Source organism: Saccopteryx bilineata, chromosome 6, assembly GCF_036850765.1.
Source record: "Saccopteryx bilineata isolate mSacBil1 chromosome 6, mSacBil1_pri_phased_curated, whole genome shotgun sequence".
NCBI classification, from domain to species: Eukaryota; Metazoa; Chordata; class Mammalia; order Chiroptera; family Emballonuridae; genus Saccopteryx; species Saccopteryx bilineata.
Window position 1 is genome coordinate 75,151,640 of NC_089495.1, and position 21,305 is coordinate 75,172,944.

General features: G+C 40.9%; 1 pseudogene; it reads right to left on the reverse strand.

Annotated features, from left to right (window-relative positions):
* Positions 1-12,043: 12,043 nt before the first annotated feature.
* LOC136309688 (small nucleolar RNA U3) lies at positions 12,044-12,158 on the reverse strand (annotated as a pseudogene).
* Positions 12,159-21,305: the final 9,147 nt, after the last annotated feature.

Sequence of the window (21,305 nt, forward strand, 5' to 3'; positions counted from 1 at the left end):
TTTGGCTCAAATAAACAAAAAAATTCTTACAGGTTTAGATGTTTGTTACATTGACAGTCTACAGGTATATTATACTGTTTAAAGCTGCTGCTCTGTAACTTGACTTGTAGCTTGGGGGACAGCAACCCGGGACCCTAAGAAGTGCACAGACTTGGGCATCTGAGTGACTAAGGTTACCAAGTCACCAAACTCTCTGAGCTTCAGTGTTCTCACCTGGAAAATGAGGTAAATAATAACCACTTCAAAGGGTTGTTATAAGAAGTAAATCCAATGGTGTATGTAGAATGATGGTTATTTCCCATTGGTCGGTCTCTCTCTCTCTCTTTCTCTCTCTCTCACAGTAGTGTGTCAAATATGAATTTTTCCTAGTAAATGGGAATTTATTTTGTTTGCTCAGGTACTCACATGGAAAGAGCTGTATGGTATTGCAGATTCTGTTTGAAATCAGCTCAGGCACCATCCATGTGCCTCTTTAGTATTGCAAATTTGCAGCTCAGAAGATCAGAATCTAATTCTTTGCCTCCTAACATCAGTCAGAGTGTTTTATCCTACTGGAAAGATGTGTAGAGCTCTATAGAGAAAGGTAACCTGCCTTAGGAGTTTAAAATAAAATTCACAACCCTGGCTGGATAGCTTGGTTGGTTAGAGCATCATCCTGAAGCGTAGAGATTGCCCGTTTGATTCCCGGTCAGGGCACATACAGGATCAGAGTGATGTTCCTATCACTCTCCCTCTCCCTCCCTCTCTCTCTCTCTCCCCACCCTTCCTCTCTCTCTAAAATCAATAAAATAGCCCTGGCCGGTTGGCTCAGCGGTAGAGCGTCGGCCTAGCGTGCGGAGGACCCGGGTTCGATTCCCGGCCAGGGCACATAGGAGAAGCACCCATTTGCTTCTCCACCCCTCCGCCGCGCCTTCCTCTCTGTCTCTCTCTTCCCCTCCCGCAGCCAAGGCTCCATTGGAGCAAAGATGGCCCGGGCGCTGGGGATGGCTCTGTGGCCTCTGCCCCAGGCGCTAGAGTGGCTCTGGTCGCAACATGGCGACACCCAGGAGGGTCGCAACATGGCGACGCCCAGGATGGGCAGAGCATCGCCCCCTGGTGGGCAGAGCCTCGCCCCTGGTGGGCGTGCCGGGTGGATCCCGGTCGGGCGCATGCGGGAGTCTGTCTGACTGTCTCTCCCTGTTTCCAGCTTCAGAAAAATGCAAAAAAAAAAATAAATAAAATAAATAAATAAATAAAATAAAAAATAAAAATAAAATAAAGTTCACAATGATAAAACATAAAGAATATCATTTATTTTTCCAAAAGAATTTGAGGTATTTTTCAATATTTTAAAAAAAAAAACAATTGTCATGTCCCTACCCCACTAGTGATTAAATGAGTTTGTTGGTGGGAGAAAGTGTTCAATCTTCTCTAAGGTAATTTGACAATAAATATTTATGCTAAAAGTTTTCTCAATGCTCATGTGCTGTTGCAGCAACTTCATGTCTGGAAATTTATCCTAAGAATGTGAGCAAAGATTCATGTACAAAAGGAGCATCTGTGGCCCTGGCCGGTTGGCTCAATGGTAGAGCGTCGGCCTGGCGTGCAGGAGTCCTGGGTTCGATTCCCGGCCAGGGCACACAGGAGAAGCGCCCATCTGCTTCTCCACCCCTCCCCCTCTCCTTCCTCTCTGTCTCTCTCTTCCCCTCCCGCAGCCGAGGCTCCACTGGAGCAAAGATGGCCCGGGCACTGGGGATGGCTCCTCGGCCTCTGCCCCAGGCGCTAGAGTGGCTCTGGTCGCAACAGAGCGACGCCCCGGAGGGGCAGAGCATCGCCCCCTGGTGGGCAGAACATCTCCCCCTGGTGGGCATGCCGGGTGGATCCCGGTTGGGCACATGTAGGAGTCTGTCTGACTGTCTCTCCCCATTTCCAGCTTCGGAAAAATGAAAAAAAAAAAAGGAGCATCTGTGGTTGAGTACCAAGGTGCAACACCCAAACCTCCCTGCAGAGGAGGAACGTGGTCAGCAGACAGCATCCATTTGTTGGCAACTCTGAGGTCTGCCTCTGCTGTAGAGCACAACCTCACAGCCCCAGAGCAGCCTTCATCTGGTGATTGAGTGACATAAGCTTATAGAAGCCCAGTCCTTTCCACCCAGTGCAGGACAACTCTGATAGCCCTTGCCGTGGGCATGGCTTCCTTAGGGCCGCAGGCTTGTGTCATACAGTTCAGTCTTCTCCCTCACCATTCCTGCTTCCTCCCTCTTTGACCCACTGGGATCAATCCCTAATAAATACCTAACAATTCAATTACCATCTGTCTGTTTCTGGAGGACTCGCCTGTGATGGCATCAAGTGTGATTAGTTAAAAATAAGAATCCCAGCCTGACCTGCATGGCGTAGTGGGTAAAGCGTCAACTTGCAACGCTGAGGTTGCTGGTTCGAAACCCTGGGCTTCCCTGGTCAAGGCACATGTGGGAGTTGATGCTTTCTGCTCCTTCCCCTTCTCTCTCTCTGTCCCTTCTCTCTAAAATGAATAAATAAAACCTAAAATAAAATAAAATTGGATTAAAAAAATAATCCCAAAGCAAACAAAGCTCAAATAATAAACATGGTGGAGTAAGTTGTAGTTATTTCCTTAAAGCAAAATATTGTGCAATCATTAAAAAATGTAAAACAATATTCAATGACACAGGGAGATGTTTCAAATATATTGCAAAATGATAAAAAGCAATGTGTAAAGCACTCTTAACTTGTGACTGTATTTTAAAATACATGATCTTTCCACAAAAAACAAATTGGAAAAAAAAATTCATCCCAATTTTTATCTTTTTTTAAAATTTTTATTTAGAAAATTAAATTTAACAGGGTGACCTTGATCAATAAGAGTACACAGGTTTCAGGTAAACATTTCTATAGCATTTGAACTGTTGTTTATGTTGTATACCCATCACCCAAAGTCAAATCATTTTCCGTCACCATTTTTTTGTCCCTCCTTACACTCTTCCCCCCACCCCTTCCCCCACATCCCCCTTACCCTGGTAACCATTTCACTTTTATCTATGTCCATGACTCTCAGTTTTATATCCCACCTATGTGTGAAATTAAACAGTTCTTAGCTTTTTCTGATTTACTTATTTCACTCAGTATAATCTCATCAAGGTCTATCCATGTTGTCGTAAATGACAAGATGTCATCATTTCTTATGGCCGAGTAGTATTTCATAGTATATATGTATCACATCTTCTTTATCCAATCCTCCATGGAGGGACACTTTGGTTGTTTCCATATCTTGGCCACTGTGAATAATGCTGCAATGAACATGGGGGTGCATGTGTCTTTGCATACCAGTGTTTTCAAGTTTGGGGGGTAGACATGCAGTAGAAGGATTGGTGGATCATATGGTAGTTCTATTCTTAATTTTTTGAGGAACCACCATACTTTCTTCCATAATGGTGTGCTACTTTACATTCCCACAAACAGTGAATGAGAGTTCCTTTTTCTCCACAACCTCTCCAACACTTGTTATTACTGTACCTGTCTTGTTGATAATAGCCAATCGAATAGATGTGAGGTACTATCTCTCTCTCTCTCTCTCTTTCTCTCTCTCTCTCTCTCTCTCTCTCTCTCTCTCTTTAATAGAGAAGACAGAGAGAGAAAGAACTGGGGAGGAGCATAAAGCATCAACTCTCATATGTGCCTTGAGCAGGCAAGCCAGGGTTTCAAACTGGCGACCTCAGCATTCTAGGTTGACACTTGATCCACTGTGCACCACCACAGGTCAGGAAGGTGGTATCTCATTGTAATTTTGATTTGCAATTTTCAAATAGCTAGTGAGGATGAGCATCTTTTTATATATCTGTTGGCCATTTGTATGTCCTCTTGGGAGAAGTGTCAGTTCAGGTCCTCGCCTCATTTTTTAACTCAATTGTTTATTGCTGAGCTTTGTGAATTCTTTATAGATTTTGGATATTAACCCCTATCAGAACTGTTGTTTGCAAATATCATCTCTCATTTGGCTGACTGCCTATTTGTTTTATTGTCGGTTTCTTTTGCTGTGCAGAAGCTTTTTAGTTTGATATAGTCCCATTCGTTTATTTTTGCTTTTACTTCCCTTGCCTTTGGAGTCAAATTCATAAATTGTTCTCTATGTCCAAGGTCCATAAGTTTAGTACCAGTTTTCTTCTATGTAATTTATTGTTTCAGATCTTATATTTAGGTCTTTAATCTATTTTGAATTAATTTTTGTGCAGGGGAACAAACTGTAGACAAGTTTTATTCTTTTGCATTTGGCTTTTCAGTTTTCCCAGCACCATTATTTGAAGAAGCTTTCTTTTCTCCATTGGGTGTTTTTGGCTCCTTTGTTGAAGATGATTTGTCCATATATATGTGGTTTTATTTCTGGGCTCTTGATTCTGTTCCATTGGTCTGTTTTTCTGCCAATACTATGCTGTTTTGATTATTGTGTAATATCAAATATATTTTAATTTGAATATACTCTATAGTATAATTTGAAGTCAGGTAGTGTGATACCTCCAGCTTCATTCTTTTTTCCTCAGAATTGCTTTGGTTATTTAGGGTTTTTTATGGTTCCATACAAACCTGATGATTTTTTGTTCTATTATTTTAAAAAATGACTTGGGGATTTTGATGGGGATTACATTAAATTTATATATTGCTTTGGATAATATGGCCATTTTAACTATGTTGATTCTACCAATTCATGAACATGGAATATTTTTCCATTTCATTGTGTCTTTTTCAATTTCTTTCAATAATGCTTTGTAGTTTTCAGTTATAGGTCCTTCACATTCTTTGTTAAGTTTATTCCTAAGTATTTATATTTTTTTGTTGCACTTGTAAAAGGAATTGTTTCTTTGAGTTCATTTTCTGAAGTTTCATCATTGGCATATAGGAAAGCAATAAACTTTTGTATATTGATTTTGTATCCTATGACTTTACTGTATTGGTTTATTGTTTCTAATAGTTTTATGGTGGAATCTTTGGGGTTCTCTATATACAGGATTATGACATCTGCAAAAAGTGATACCTTTACTTCTTCTTTCCAAATATGGATGTCTTTTATTTATTTCTCTTGCTTGATTGCTCTGGCTAAAACTTCCAGAACTATGTTGATTGAATAAGAGTGGAGAGAGTAGGCAGCCTTGTCTTGTCCCTGATTTTTTTCACTATTTAGTATGATATTATCTGATGGCTTATCATATATAGCCTTTATTATGTTGAGGTACTTTCCTTCTATTCCAATTTTATTGAGTGTTTTAAACATAAAAGGATGTTGTATCTTACCAAATGCCTTTTCTTCATCTATTGATAGGATCATATGATTTTTGTTCTTTGTTTTGTTGATATAGTATATTACATTAATTGATTTCCATATGTTGAACTACCCTTGTGCTCCTAGAATGAATCTCACTTGACCATGATGTATTTTTTTTAATATTGTTGTGTTTAATTTACTAGTATATATTTTGTCCAGAATATTTGCAACTGTATTTATTAGAGATCTTGGTCTATAGTTTTCCTTTTTTGTTTTGTCCTTGCCAGGTTTTGGTATGAGGGTTATGTTGGCCTCATAAAATGTGTTACAGAGTATTGCTTCTTCTTCTATTTTTTGGAAGGCTTTGAGAAGTATAGGTATCAAATTGTCTTTGAATGTTTCATAGAATTCACTAGTATAGCCATCTGGTCCTGGACTTTTATTTTTGGGGAAGTCTTTTATAGTTGTCTCTATTTCCTCCCTGTTTATAAGTCTATTTAGGTTTTCCACTTCTTCATGACTCAGTCTACGAAAATTGTATAGTTCTAGGAATTTATCCATTTCTTCTCGGTTGTTGAATTTGGTGGCATATGATCTTTCATAGTATTCTACTGTGATCTTTTGCATATCTATGATGTCTGTGGTAATTTATCCTTTTTCATTTCAGATTTTATTTATATGAGTTCTTTCTCTTTTTCCCTTAGTGAATCAAGTCAGGGGTTTGTCAATTTTATTGATCTTTTCAAAGAACCAGCTCTTTGTTGTATTAATTTTTTCTATTGTTTTTTTGTTGTTGTTGTTCTCTATTTTATTTAGTTCTGCTCTAATTTTTACTATTTCCTGTCTTCTGTTGACTTTGGTTTGCTTTGTTCTGCTTTTTCTAATTCCTTAAGATGTAATGTTAGATTGTATACTGGGGATCTCTTTTATTCTTGATATAAGCCTGTAATGATATAAACATCCCTCTTTTTTTTATTGCTTTTGCTTCATTCCAGAAATTTTAATATGTTGTGTTGTCATTTTTGTTTGTCTGTATATATCTTTTGATCTCTGCTTTTGTTTCTTTTTGACCCAGTTATTTTTTAGAAGTGTGTTGTTTAATTTCCACTTTTTTGTGTCACCCAAATTTTTAGTATTGGCTATTTTCAAATGGAGATTTTGTACTTCTCCTTTTTTAACATTTTTTTTTTTTTGGCAAAAGACATGTATATTACTTTTATAAGTGAAAAAAAATTATTACACAAAGATGTGTCCAAATTTGACTTTTTAGCTTATCCTACTAACTTTAATCTCTTCCTGCCTCTCTGACTTGGTAAATGATACTACACCTAAAATTTAGGAGTCATGTTGGACCTCCTCATATCATTCTCGTTTCCACCCTATTCCTAGTTCTGATCATTTTCATCTCTGAAATATTACTCCAATTGGCCCCTCTTTTCCATCCCCATTTCTAAAATCTTTGTTCAGGCTTTCATTTGCTCTCAACTAGATTTCAGAAATCATATGACCTCCCTAAAATGTAAATCTTATCATAATATCAATACATTCCCCCTAATTTACTCCTCCTTCAAGGACTCCCGGTCGCCTTAAGGACCATCTGATGGTTGCCACCTCTCTAACTATTTGTCTTGACCCGTGTTTTTCCCTTTGTAATAAATATGTTTCTTTTCCTCTTTTACCTGGCTTTCCTATTCTTCCAGACTCAATTGAGGTCTCTTATCAGAGTTCTTCAAAAAAATTGCTGCAAATCCCCTGGGCTAAGTTAGGCATATCTTCTTTATGCAGTCATAGCCCCTTTCATGAGAAATTAGATTGTTTTCCTCCTTGAAGTATGAGCTGCTTAGGACTGCCTGGTTCAGTGCCTGACATATAACTGGTGTTCACTAATTATTTATTGACTGGAATGTGTGTGTATATAAAACTTATCATTCTTTCCTTGGACAGATAGCTTGGTTGGTTAGCATCATCCCAAGGAGTAAAGCTTGCTGGTTCGATCCCCAGTCAGGGCACACACAGAAACAGATTGATGTTTCTGTCTCTCACTCTCTCTCTCTTCCTCTCTTTCTAAAATCAATAAATAAAATATTTTTATTTTAATGTATAACTCTTAATTCCAACTTATATTCAGAATCTAAAAAAAGTCAGACTTGCCCTGGCCCAGTAGCTCAGTTGGCTAGAGCATCGTCCTGATACACCTAGATTGCAGTTCAATCTTGGGTCAGAGCACATACAGGAATCAACCAAAGAATTTATGAATGAGTGAAGCAAAAGATCAATGTTTCTGTCTCTCTGTCTTTTTTAAAAAAAACTTAATTGGCCCTGGCCGGTTGGCTCAGTGGTAGAGCGTCAGCCTGGCGTGCAGAAGTCCCAGGTTCGATTCCCGGCCAGGACACACAGGAGAAGCGCCCATCTGCTTCTCCACCCCTCCCCCTCTCCTTCCTCTCTGTCTCTCTCTTCCCCTCCTGCAGCCGAGGCTCCATTGGAGCAAAGATGGCCCGGGCGCTGGGGATGGCTCTATGGCCTCTGCCCCAGGCGCTAGAGTGGCTCTGGTCGCGGCATAGCGATGCCCCGGATGGGCAGAGCATCGCCCCCTGGTGGGCAGAGCGTCGCCCCTGGTGGGCGTGCCGGGTGGATCCCGGTCGGGCGCATGCGGGAGTCTGTCTGACTGTCTCTCCCCGTTTCCAGCTTCAGAAAAATGCACAAAAAAAAAAGACTTTATTCATTTTAGAGAGAAGAAAGAGAAGATGGGAGGAGGAGCAGGAGGCACCAACTTCCATATGTGCCAACTCCCATATGGGCCAGAAAGTCTCTGTTATGGAGGATTGTCATGTGCACTATAGGATTCTTAGCAGCATTCCTGGCCTCCACCCATGATGCTAATGATACAGCTATAGATGTGACAAACAAAAATGTCCCCAGAAATGTCTCCTGGGGGGAGGGGCAAGTCACTCCTAGTTTAAGAACCTCTGCTTGCCTTGGCCAGGTAACTTAGTAGGCTAGAGCATCATCCTCATATGCCAAAGTTGCAGGCTCAATTTCTAGTCAGGATACATCAGGACACATATAAGAATCAGCCAGTAAATGCATAAATAAGTGAAACGACAAATTGATGTTTCTCTTTCTTTCTTTCCCTTCTTTTCTCTCTCTAAAATCAATAAATAATTTTATTTTAAAAATCAGACTGTGAGCTCTGGCCGGTTGGCTCAGCAGTAGTGTTGCCCAGTGGGTGGAAGTCCTGGGTTCAATTCCCAAGAAGAAGCAACCATCTGCTTCTCTACTCATCCCCCTCCCTTCTCACTTGTTCTCTTCCCCTTCTCTCTCTCTCTTCCCCTCCAGCAGCCATGGCTTGAGTGGTTCAAGTGAGTTGGCCCCAGGTGCTGAGGATGGCGCCATGGCCTTTCCTCAGGTGCTAAAATAGCTTTTTTGCTGAGCAATGGAGCAGTGGCCCCAGCTTGGCAGAGCATCGCCCAGTAGGGGGCTTGCCCAGTGGATCCCAAATGGGGCGCATGTGGGAATCTGTCTCTCTGCCTCCTTGCTTCTCACTAAATAAAGTGAAAAAGAAATAAGAATGTTACTTAAAAAAAAAAAAAAAAGAACAACTGCTCTACAGCAAGAGACTGTCGGCTTTGTTGGTTAATGCTTTGGTATAGTAGCAGTGTAATTTAGGTTGTAGTGTTTTTTAAAATATTTTTAACATTTCTTGTATTGATTTTAGAGAGAGAGAAAGGGAGAGAGGGAGAGAAAGACAGGCACATCAACTTGCTCCTGAATGTGCAATTGAACTAGTAACTTCTGTGTTTTGGGACAACGCTTCTACTAACTGAGCTATCTAGCCAGGTCTAAGCTGTAGTTTCTTTAAGTTAGTGGATGAAGTACAATAGAAGTTACTGTAAACTGGGGGGCCTGTATTATAAAGAAGGAAGGGGCAGAAGAGAATTAAGCTGAATAATGCCTGGAGCAGAAGGGACCTGGTGGCTGGAAAAACCTGCAAGAAGACAGAGGTACAAAGGGAATTCTTCTAACAGAAGAACTGAATTTTTCACTGGGGTTGCTAATGGTTGATAAAAGTCTCAGCCCTTATGAGTTCAAAAATAGCCAACATCTGTATTGCATGTATATTTTTCATGCTACTATAACATTTTTATTAACAGGAAAAATGACTCCAGAAGGTAGGTGAAAAAACTAAATACAAATTTTATTAAATATAATGAAAACTGACTTGGTTTGTAGATGAATTAAAAAAGAATTTAGCAAAGTTGCAGGACACAAAGTCAACATACAAAAATCAGTTGCATTCCTATACACTAACAATTAAGCATCTTCATCTTAAAACAAATTTTTTTTTTTTTTTTACAGAGTCAGAGAGAGGGATAGATAGGGTCAGACAGACAGGAATGGAAAGAGATGAGAAGCATCAATCATCAGTTTTTCATTGCAACACCTTAGTTGTTCATTGATTGCTTTCTCGTATGTGCCTTGACTGTGGGGCTGCAGCAGACCGAGTAACCCCTTGCTCGAGCCAGCGACCTTGGGTCCAAGCTGGTGAGCTTTGCTCAAACCAGATGAGCCCGCACTCAAGCTGGCGACCTCAGGGTCTCGAACCTGGGTTCTCCACATACCAGTCGGACGTTCTATCCACTGTGCCACCGCCTGGTCAGGCAAAAAACAAAAAAAAATTTAAATTCCTTCTATAATAGCATCAACAAAGTAAAATACCTATGAATAAATTTAACCAAGAAAATGAAAGACCTATACAATGAAAACTCTAAGACAGGGGTCCCCAAACTTTTTACACAGGGGGCCAGTTCACTGTCCCTCAGACCGTTGGAGGGCCAGACTATAAAAAAAAACTATGAACAAATCCCTATGCACACTGCACATATCTTATTTTAAAGTAAAAACACAAAACGGGAACAAATACAATATTTACAATAAAGAAAAGTAAATTTATTTTTTTTAAATAAATTTTTATTAATGTTAATGGAATGACATTAATAAATCAGGGCACATATATTCAAAGAAAACATGTCTAGGTTATCTTGTCATTAAATTATGTTGCATACCCCTCGCCCAGAGTCAGATTGTCCTCCGTCACCCTCTATCTAGTTTTCTCTGTGCTCCTCCCCCTCCCCCTAACTCTCTCCCTCCCTCCCTCCTGTGTCCTCCCTCCCCCCACCCCTGGTAACCACCACACTCTTGTCCATGTCTCTTAGTCTTGTTTTTATGTTCCACCAATGTATGGAATCATGTGGTTCTTGTTTTTTTCTGATTTACTTATTTCACTCCGTATAATGTTATCAAGATCCCACCATTTTGCTGTAAATGATCTGATGTCATCATTTCTTATGGCTGAGTAGTATTCCATAGTGTATATGTGCCACATCTTCTTTATCCAGTCTTCTATTGAAAGGCTTTTTGGTTGTTTCCATGTCTTGGCCACTGTGAACAATGCTGCAATGAACATGGGGCTACATGTGTCTTTACGTATCAATGTAAGAAAAGTAAATTTAAATCAACAAACTGACCAGTATTTCAATGGGAACTATGGGCCTGCTTTTGGCTAATGAGATGGTCAATGTGCTCCTCTCACTGACCACCAATGAAAGAGATGCTCCTTCCGGAAGTGCGGCGGGGGCCAGATAAATGGCCTCAGGGGGCCACAGTTTGGGGACCCCTGCTCTAAGACATTGATGAAAGAAATTGAAGAAGACTAATAAATTTTAAAAATGCCCCATGTTCTTGTATTGGAAAAATTAATATTGTTAAAATGTCCCTACTACACAAAGAGATCTACAGATTCAACATAAACCCTGTCAAATGGCATTGTTCACAGAAATAAAGCAAACCATCATAGAATTCATATAGACCAAAAAAGACCCTGAAAATCCAAAGCAATCTTGAGAAAGAACAAAGTTAGAGGCATTACACTTCCTGGTCACATGCTTTAAAACAAAGCTATAGCAATCAAAAGAGTATAATAGTGGGAGAAAAACAGATACATAGACCAATGGGGCAGAATCAAGATCCCAGAAATACACTCAAATATAGATTTGAAAGGGAGCCAAGAATGGTTATTGGGAAAGGATAGTTTATTCAATAAATAGCATTGGGAAAACTGGATATTCACATGCAAAAGAATGAAATTGGACCTCTATTTTACATTCCTCACAAAAATTTAATGTGAAGTTGATTAATTGTAATACATGAAATAGTAAAACTCCTAGACAACAACACAGGAGAAAACCTCCTTGACATCAGTTTGGCAATAATTCTTGGGAATGACACCAAAATCAGAGGCAACAAGAGCAAAAATAAACAAGTGAGGCTACATCAAACTAAAAAGCTTCTGCACAGCCAAAGAAACAATCCACAAAATGAAAAGGAAACCTACCAGGCCCTGGCCGGTTGGCTCAGCGGTAGAGTGTCGGCCTGGTGTGCGGGGGACCCGGGTTCGATTCCCTGCCAGGGCAAATAGGAGAAGCGCCCATTTGCTTCTCCACCCTCCCCTTCCTCTCTGTCTCTCTCTTTCCCTCCCGCAGCCAAGGCTCCATTGGAGCAAAGATGGCCCGGGCACTGGGAATGACTCCTTGGCCTCTGCCCCAGGCACTAGAGTGGATCTGTCACGGCAGAGCGACGCCCCGGAGGGGCAGAGCATCGCCCCCTGGTGGGCAGAGCGTCGCCCCTGGTGGGCGTGCCAGGTAGATCCCGGTCGGGCGCATGCGGGAGTCTGTCTGACTGTCTCTCCCCGTTTCCAGCTTCGAAAAAAAAAAAAAAAGAAAAGGAAACCTACCTAATAGGAAGAAATATTTGCAAACCATCTATCTTGTAAGGTATTAAAACTCAAAATAGTATGTATATCCCAATAGCAACAAACTATAGAAATGATCCCTGAAAGTATAGTCTTTATCCCAATAGCAAAACAACAATCTGACTCAAAAAATAGGCAGAGGATCTCAATAGACATTTTTCCAAAGACATACAAATAAATGGTCAACAGTACATGAAAAGATGTTCAACATCACCCATCATCGAGGAAATGCAAATCAAAACCACTATGGGGCCTGATCAGGTGGTGGCACAGTGGATAAAGTGTCAATCTGAGACACTGAGGACCCAGGCTTGAAACTCAGAGGTTGCTGGCTTGAGCATGCGCTCACCAGTTTGAGTGCAGGGTCGCTGGCTTGAGTGTAGGATCATAACCATGATCCCGTGGTCCCTGCTTGAGTCCAAAGGTCACTGGCTTGAAGCCCAAGGTCACTGGCTTGAAGCCCAAGGTCACTGGCTTGAGCAAGAGGTCAGTGGCTCAGATGGAGCACCTCCTCCCCTAGTCAAGGCACATCTGAGAAAGCAATCAATGAACAACTAAGGGTGCTGCAATCACAATTTAATGCCTCTCATCTCTCTCTCTTTCTCTCACTCGTTTGCTCACTCAAAAAAAAAAAAAAACAAAAAAAAAAACCACCTTACACCTGTTAGAATGGCTACTATTAAAAAGATAGGAGATAACAATGGTTGGCAAGGATGTGGAGAAAAGTGAACCCTTGTACACTGTTTGTGGGAATGTAAGATGGTACAGACACTATTGAAAACAGTATGAAGGTTTCTCAAAAAATTAAAAATGGAACTACTATATGATCCAGCAATTCCACATCTGGGAACACACCCAAAGAAAATGAAATCATTGTCTTAAAGAGATGTCTGCAATCTCATGTTCACTGTAGCAGTGTTCACAATAGGTGAGACATGGAAACAACCTAAGCATACAACAACAGATGAATTGGTAAAGGAAATGTGACACACACACACACTGAAATATTATTTAGTCATTATAAAAAGAAAGAAATTTTGCTTTTGGACAATATGGATGGATCTTGAGAGCATTATGCTAATGAAATAAATCAGGCAAAGAAAGACAAATACTATATGTTCCAACTTCTTTTGGAATCTAAAAAAGACAGACTTGCCCTGGCCTGATAGCTCAGTTGGTTAGAGCAGTGGTCCCCAACCTTTTTTGGGCCACGGATCGGTTTAATGTCAGAAAACATTTTCACGGACTGGTCTTTAGGGTGGGACGGATAAATGTATCACGTGACCGAGACAAGCATCAAGAGTGAGTCTTAGATGGATGTAACAGAGGGAATCTGGTCATTTTTAAAAACTAAAACATCGTTCAGACTTAAATATAAATAAAATGGAAATAATGTAAGTTATTTATTCTTTCTTTGCAGACTGTTACCAAATGGCCCACGAACCGGTACCGGTCTGTGGCCCGGGGGTTGGGGACCACTGGGTTAGAACATTGTCCTGACACACCTAGGTTGTGGTTTAATCTTGGGTCAGAGCACATACAGGAATCAACCAAAGAATTCATGAATGAGTGGAGCAAAAGATCAATGTTTCTGTCTCTCTCTCTTTTTTAAGATTTTATTTATTCATTTTAGAGAGAAGAAAGAGAGAAGATGGGAGGAGCAGGAGGCACCAACTCCCATATGTGCCTTGACCAGGAAAGCCCAGAGCCTCAAATTGGGGACCTCAGCATTCCAGGTTGATACTTTATCCACTGTGCCACCACAGGTCAGGCCTGTCTCTATTTCTATCTATCTATCTATATCTATCTATATATATATATATATATATCTATATCTATATATATAGATATAGATATAGATATAGATAGATAGATATATATATCCCTCTCTCTCTCTACCTCTGAAGTCAACTTAAAAAAAATTTTTAATAGCCCTGGCCAGGTGGCTCAGTGGTAGAGCTTCGGCCTGGCATGCAGGAGTCCCAGGTTCGATTCCCGGCCAGGGCACACAGGAGAAGCGTCCATCTGCTTCTCCACCCCTCCCCCTCTCCTTCTCTGTCTCTCTCTTTCCCTCCTGCAGCCAAGGCTCCACTGGAGCAAAGTTTCCCTGGGCGCTGAGGATGGCTCTGTGGCCTCTGCCTCAGGTGCTAGAATGGCTCTGATTGCAGCAGAGCATCGCCCCCTGGTGGGCATGCCGGGTGGATCCCGGTCGGGCACATGCGGGAATCTGTCTGACTGCCTCCCCATTTCCAGCTTCAGAAAAATACAAAAAAAAAAAAAAAATAGTTCCTGCAAATTGAAATAAAAAGAATGAGTGACATAATATGGAAGATGTAAGGACAGAATTAGAGACAAAAAAAAATTAATAAAAAATGAAAAAGCCAGACTTACAGAAATAGAAGTGGAAAGGTGGTTGCCAGAATCTGGGGGGTGGGGGAAATGAAAAGACATTGGTCAAAGGATACAAACTTCCAGTTATAAGTTCTGGGGACCTAATGTAGAGAATGATGACTGTATTTAACTATACTGTATTATATACTTGAAGGTTACTAAGAGAGTAGACCTTAAGTGTTATCACCACATACAAAAAAAGTACTGGTAATTATGTGAGGTGATGGAAATGTTAACTTACCTTATTGTAATAATAATTTTACAATTATATGAGTATAAATTTATCACACTGTACACCAGTGTTATATGTCAATTATATCTCAATAAAGTTGGAAAAATGAATAAAATTTCATGTAAACAAAAAAAGAATATATACATATAATAATAAAGTCCTAATTATCCCATCTCTACTTACAAAAATACATCCTTCAATGTTAGTCATTAGAGGACTATGAGGTTGTCAGTACCTGCATAATGTTATTCAACCAGGGAGATTCAATTCTATATTTAGAAATAGAAGCCAGAAAAAAAAAAGAAGAAGAAACCAAAAATGTTATAGGTAATGATTAAGAAATGAAGATAAGAATGGGGAATGCAGTCCCATTAATTTATCTTTGCCTTCACTTCCCTTGCCTTTGGAGTCAAATTCATAAAGTGTTCTTTATGGCCAAGGTCCATGAGTTTAGTACCTATGTTTTCTTCTATGTAATTTATTGTTTCAGGTCTTATATTTAAGGCTTTGATCCATTTTGAATTAATTTTAGTACAAGGGGAGAGACTGTAGTCCAGTTTCATTCTTTTGCATGTGGCTTTCCAATTTTTCCAGCACCATTTATTGAAGAGGCTTTCTTTTCTCCATTGTGTGTTGTTGGCCCCTTTATCAAAGATTATTTGACAATATATATGTGGTTTTATTTCTGGACTTTCTATTCTGTTCCATTGGTCTGAGTGTCTGTTTTTCTGCCAATATCATGCTGTTTTGATTATTGTGGCTCTATAATATAATTTGAAGTCAGATATTGTAATGCCCCCAACTTTGTTCTTTTTCCTTAGGATTTCTTTGGCTATTCGGGGTTTTTTATAGTTCCATATAAACCTGATTATTTTTTGTTCCATTTCTTTAAAAAATGCCATTGGAATTTTGATGAGAATGGCATTAAATTTGTAAAGATAAATAAATGGGACTACATCAGACTAAGAAGCTTTTGCACAGCAAAAGAAACTGACAACAAAACAAACAGACAGCCAACTGAATGGGGGATGATATTTTCAAAGAACAGCCCAGATAAGGGCCTAATATCCAAAATATACAAAGAACTCATAAAACTCAACAACAAACAAGCAAACAATCCAATAAAAAAATGGGAAGAGAACATGAACAGACACTTCTCCCAGGAAGAAATACAAATGGCCGACAGATATATGAAAAGATGCTCATCTTCATTAGTTGTTAGAGAGATGAAAATCAAAACTACAATGAGATACCACCTCACACCTATTAGATTAGCTATTATCAACAAGACAGGTAATAACAAGTGCTGGAGAGGCTGTGGAGAAAAAGGAGCCCTCATACACTGTTGGTGGGAATATAAAGTAGTACAACCATTATGGAAGAAAGTACGGTGGTTCCTCAAAAAATTAAGAATAGAACTACCATATGACCCAGTAATCCCTCTACTGCATGTCTACCCCCAAAACTCAAAAACATTGGTACGTAAAGACACATGCAGCCCCATGTTCATTGCAGCATTGTTCACACTGTCCAAGACATGGAAACAATCAAAAAGCCCTTCAATAGATGATTGGATAAGCTCTGGCCGGTTGGCTCGGCGGTAGAGCGTTGGCCTGGCATGCAGGAGTCCTGGGTTCGATTCCCGGCCAGGGCACACAGGAAAAGTGCCCATCTGCTTCTCCACCCCTCCCCCTCTCCTTCCTCTCTGTCTCTCTCTTCCCATCCCGCAGCCAAGGCTCCATTGGAGCAAAGATGGCCCGGGTGCTGAGGATGGCTCTGTGGCCTCTGCCTCAGGCACTAGACTGGCTCTGGATGTAACAAAGCGATGCCCCGGAGGGGCAGAGCATCACCCCCTGGTGGGCATGCCGGGTGGATCCCGGTCGGGAGCATGCTGGAGTCTGACTGCCTCCCCATCTCCAGCTTCGGAAAAATGAAAGAAAAAAAAATAGATGATTGGATAAAGAAGATGTGGTACATATATACTATGGAATACTACTCAGCTGTAAGAAATGATGACAGTATCATTTACAACAACATGGATGGAACTTGAGAACATTATACAGAGTGAAATAAGTAAATCAGAAAAAAACTAAGAACTGTATGATTTCATACATAGGTGGGACATAAAAATGAGACTGACGGACATGGACAAGAGTGTGGTGGTTACCAGGGGGAGGGGAAGGGAGGAGAGGGAGGGGGTGGGGGAGGAGAGGGGCACAAAGAATACCAAATAGAAGGTGACGGAAGACAATTTGACTTTGGGTGATGGTCAAACGTCAAAATGCTAATCAGGCCTGACCTGTGGTGGCGCAGTGGATAAAGCGTTGACCTGGAAATGCTGAGGTCACCGGTTCGAAACCCTGGGCTTGCCTGGTCAAGGCACATATGGGAGTTGATGCTTCCAGCTCCTCCCCCCCTTCTCTCTCTCTGTCTCTCCTCTCTCTCTCTCTCTCTTTCTCTCTCTGTCTCTCCCTCTCCTCTCTAAAATGAATAAATAAATAAAAAATTAAAAAAAAAAATGCTAATCAAATGTCAAAATGACCTGGGGATGTTTTCTCTGAATCTATGTACCCTAATTAATCAATGTCACCCTATCAAAATTCATTGTCTAAATTAAAAAAAAAAAAGAATGGGGAATGCAAATGTTCCAGGAATCAAAACGGAAATAAAAGCAAGGTGAATCCATCCGTTACCTTTCCCCTGGAAGGCAGGCAAACCTTGAGGAAGGTTTCAGTACAGCCTTAGGATGCTGACGAGTGCTTTGCTCGGTGGATGAAGACAGAGGTCCTAAACTTCTGCCTGATGGTTACCAAGAAGGGATAGACAAGAAACCCTTGGTTCTTACTGACCTTCCCCCTGCTGTGCTCAGACGTCTCATTAAGAGATCAACCGAGATGGTAACTTTCAAAACATGAAACCAACCCTGTAATTTGAACAGCAGTTGGTTATTTTCTTCCTACTATAAAGATCTTAAGAGTGTTGGTTGTTGTTGTTGTTGTTTCTTATCATGTAGAAGAGTTTACTATCATTGAACTCAAATTATTTAACATAAAACCTAAGACTTTTGGGGGGGAGGTCATGCAATTCTAGCCAGAATTGCAAAACCACACTATAATTCTTTAAGTGATAGCAGTGAGATCAAAGGGACTTAGCCTACAATTAGCTTTAAAGTAAACTATTGGGGCTTCTGGGAAAGAAGAGAATGTCTGCTTACTAAACTTCTTTTCCTGAAGCCCAGTGAGATGAGTGGAATAAACTCTGTATTTTCCCAAAAAGGATATCTTTAGTAATGATAATCAAAGATAAAAACAGTCAAGTTCAGAATTCCTTAAACCTTATTTTTTGCTTTGTGCTTTGATGTCTGGGCAAGAAATTCTAACTGACCTCTCATTGTTTACTTGAAAAGAGCAACAATCTTACTAACTGTTCAAAATAGTTCTGCTAAAAAAGAAAAGAAAAAAACCCTGGCCGGTTGGCTCAGTGGTAAAGCGTCGGCCTGGCGTGCAGAAGTCCCGGGTTTGATTCCCGGCCAGGGCACACAGGAGAAGCGCCCATCTGCTTCTCCACCCCTCCCCTCTCCTTCCTCTCTGTCTCTCTCTTCCCCTCCCACAGCCGAGGCTCCATTGGAGCAAAGATGGCCCGGGCGCTGGGGATGGCTCCTTGGCCTCTGCCCCAGGCACTAGAGTGGCTCTGGTCGCAGCAGAGTGACGCCCCGGAGGGGCAGAGCATCGCCCCCTGGTGGGCAGAGTGTCGCCCCCTGGTGGGCGTGCCAGGTGGATCCCAGTTGGGCGCATGCGGGAGTCTGTCTGACTGTCTCTCCCCGTTTCTAGCTTCAGAAAAATACAAAAAAAAAAAAAAGAAAGAAAAGAAAAAAGAAAAAATATATATGAAACACACTGTTTACCGTTTTATTAACTTTAGAATTGTAATTGCTATTTTTGTTTACATTTTGAAGTTAGACCCAGAGAGGACACAGCCCATCCATTATAGCAGTGTTTTCAACTGCTCTAATCATCAGTCCATACTCTTTATACAATAAAAGCAGGTGGTTAATTAACTCTTATGCCACCAGCAAGAAATTTCTGGTGGACTGCACCCAGTCCATGGACCAGAGGTTGAAAAACATTGCCTTATTAGAAACTTTTAAAATTTAAAATTAGCTTGACCAGTCAGTGGTGCAGTAGATAGAGCGTAGGATTGGGACGCGGAGGACCCAGGTTCGAGACCCCGAGGTCACCAGCTTCAGCACGGGCTCATCTGGTTTGAGCAAGGCTCACCAGCTTCAGCCCAAGGTCACTGGCTTGAGCAAGGGGTTACTCGGTCTGCTGGAGCCCCCTGGTCAAGGCACATATGAGAAAGCAATCAATGAACAACTAAGGTGCCGCAATGAAGAATTGGTGCTTCTTATCTCTCTCCCTTTCTGTCTGTCCCTATCTGTCCCTCTCTCATTCTCTGTTACAGAAAAAGTTAAAATTATAATTTAAAAAAATTTATTTATTCATTTTAGAGAGGGAGAAAAGGGGGGAAAGAGAGAGAGAAAGATCAATCTGTTCCTCTGTGTACCCTGAGGTTAAGCATGTGCAAGAAACAGTCAATGAGCAACTGAAGTAAAAGCAACTCCAAGTTGATGCTTCTCACCCTTTCTCTCCCTCCCTCCCTCTCTCCCTCCCTCCCTCCCTGTCTCTCTCACTCTTTCTTTCTATAAATAAATAAATAAATAAATAAATAAATAAATAAATAAATAACATTGTACTTTGAGCCTTGGCCAGAGAGCTTGGTTGGTTAACACGCTGTCCTGATACGCAAAGGCTGTGGGTTTGATTCCCAGTCAGGGTACATATAGGAACAGACTGATCTTTCTCTCTCTGTCCCCACTTTCTTTCCTTAACTTCCTCTCTAAAATGAATAAATGAATTTTTAAAATTATAATTTCAACTTTTAAAAGTTTCTTATAAGGCAATGTTTTTCAACCACTGGTCTGTGGACTGGGTGCGGTCCACCAGAAATTTCTTGCTGGTGGTGAAAGAGTTAACCACCTGCTGTTTCATAAATAGTACAGACTGGATGATTAGAGCAGTTGAAAACACTGCTATAATGGATGGGCTGTGTGCTCTCTGGGTCCAACTTCAAAATGTAAACAAAAATAGCAATTATAATTCTAAGGTATTAATAAAACGGTAAACAGTGTGCTTAATTATATTTTAGCAGATAGTAAGTAACAACTTTGAGCAGATAGTAAGATTGCTGCTCTTGCCTGGCTCAAGCCAGCAATCTTGGGCTTTTCATGCCAGCGGCCTTTGGGCTCAAGCTGGCAAGCTTTGGGATGTTGTGGATGATCCTCCACTCAAGCCAGTGACCCCATGCTGATGAGCCCATGGTCAGCTACCAACAGGCTTCGAACCAGCAACCTCAGCGTTTAGGGTCAACACTTGATCCACTATGCCACCACTGGTCAGGCTAAAAGTACAATTTTTTAAGTAACCCCTTCATTATCCCTATTCTGTGAATACTGGGTGATATCAATAATACAGAGGTTGGCAAAAGTAGGTTTATAGTTGTGAGTACACAAAATAGTGTATTCTTGTATTGTTTATTTCTTTATTGTATTATTAATCATTATTAACCTATTTTTGCCCACCCTGGCATATTAGCTTCAAAAAAAAAAAAAAAAAAAAAGATTCCAGAACCACAGAATGTACTGGCCTGGAAACAAGGACCAAGCATGCCCCCGGCTGCGGCTAGTACTAGTCTCGGCCTCAGTTTCAAAGTCACAGTGACGTCTAACAAACCTCACTTTCACATTCATGCAGTCAAGAGCCCAGAGCCACAGCTGTGAAATGAAGTCTTTGGCTATTCTTCAGAGTCCCAGAGCAGCCACCAGCTCTCCATCTGTGCCGAGACGGGTCTGGTGCTCCCTAGGGGCTGGAGATAGTCACGGGAGAGGCTAGCTGTGGTCCTTGTTTCTGCATGAAATGAAGTTATGGGGTCTCCTTGAACTTGGGGATCAGTTTAGAATGCTCACAGGGGTCATGAACAAAACCAGATAGTCTCTGAGATAAATCATCAGTGTCCCGGGAAGTCCTGCTGTAAGAATGCCCCGTTCATGACTCCGCTGTAAACTTCTTTAATCCCTGTGAACAGAAGACCAGTCAGGCCAAGTTAGTTCAATCCTATGTAACTGAAATTGTATTTTTTTAAATCCATGACATTGGAACTTTCTTGGGGCAGAGAGAGAAGGTATGTATCTGTTTACTCTTCCCTCTCTGCTTACTAGGACAATTAACCAGGGACAAAGTCCTGCCTAAGACCTCAATATGGATCAAAGCTACACACACACACACATCCCCACATATTACACACACACACACACACATCCCCACATATTACACACACACACACATCCCCACATATTACACACACACACACACACACACACACATCTTCTGTTGGATCTTTGAATAGTTAAAGGTAGTGATTAGGTGTTATTTGAAGAAGTATTAGAATCAGCTGCATTTATTTATTTTTGCAGAGGCAGGTTTCTAGGCCCAGTCTAGATAATCAGAAGAAGGCAGGGGCGGGCGTGTGGGTGGAGGAGATGGGCCCGAAACCTCGCTGTGTGA